Below are 727 nucleotides of genomic sequence, written 5' to 3' on the forward strand. Positions count from 1 at the left end.
CGCTGCTAGCTGCCAGCGACTTGGATGCCGTCCATGGCGACTTCGTGTGCGAAGAAGAACTGCTCTGTAGGGTTTTCCGAAGGAGATGGCAGCTGTGCTCCCCTTTGCCATCCAGAGACGCCTCTGCCCACTCTCACATACCGAAACAGGGACCCTGTGAAAGAGGAGCACCGCGCATGTACCTGACGCTCAGGTTCCAGGAGGAATCAGTCGTGTGCTTTACAAGTGTTTCCAAGCTATTGAGTGTTCCCAAGGATCCATGACCTCTCTTTGAATATTTCATTTCCAACAGTTTGCCTTGGAATCCAAGATCGTAAACCTTGGGGCCAGCGATTTACATTTCTAATGAAGACGATTACAAAGTAAACAGAGTGAAGAGTGTAGAGAATTTTCAAACGGAGAGGAAGTCAAGTCAATTTCAAGATGGAATAGACTGCTTGAAATTTGGCAAGAAATGTTTTAAACTTTGAAACAAAATGATACACTGCAGGATAACCTCAAAGAAAATGAATAAACCTTATCAAAATAAAAAGGAAACATCAGAGATTAGTAGACACTAAACCAAAAGGAATCAAGACACGACAAGAAAACCAACAAATGAAATTAACTTTGGAGAAAAAATTGTGTGGAGCGAGGAAAGCAGCAGGGCCACATAAAAAGCACAGAGTGAAATAACAGCAATAAATACTTCCTGACAATTACACCGAAGGTAAATGGATTTATTGCA

The sequence above is a fragment of the Tenrec ecaudatus genome, chromosome 1, assembly GCF_050624435.1.
Source record: "Tenrec ecaudatus isolate mTenEca1 chromosome 1, mTenEca1.hap1, whole genome shotgun sequence".
NCBI classification, from domain to species: Eukaryota; Metazoa; Chordata; class Mammalia; order Afrosoricida; family Tenrecidae; genus Tenrec; species Tenrec ecaudatus.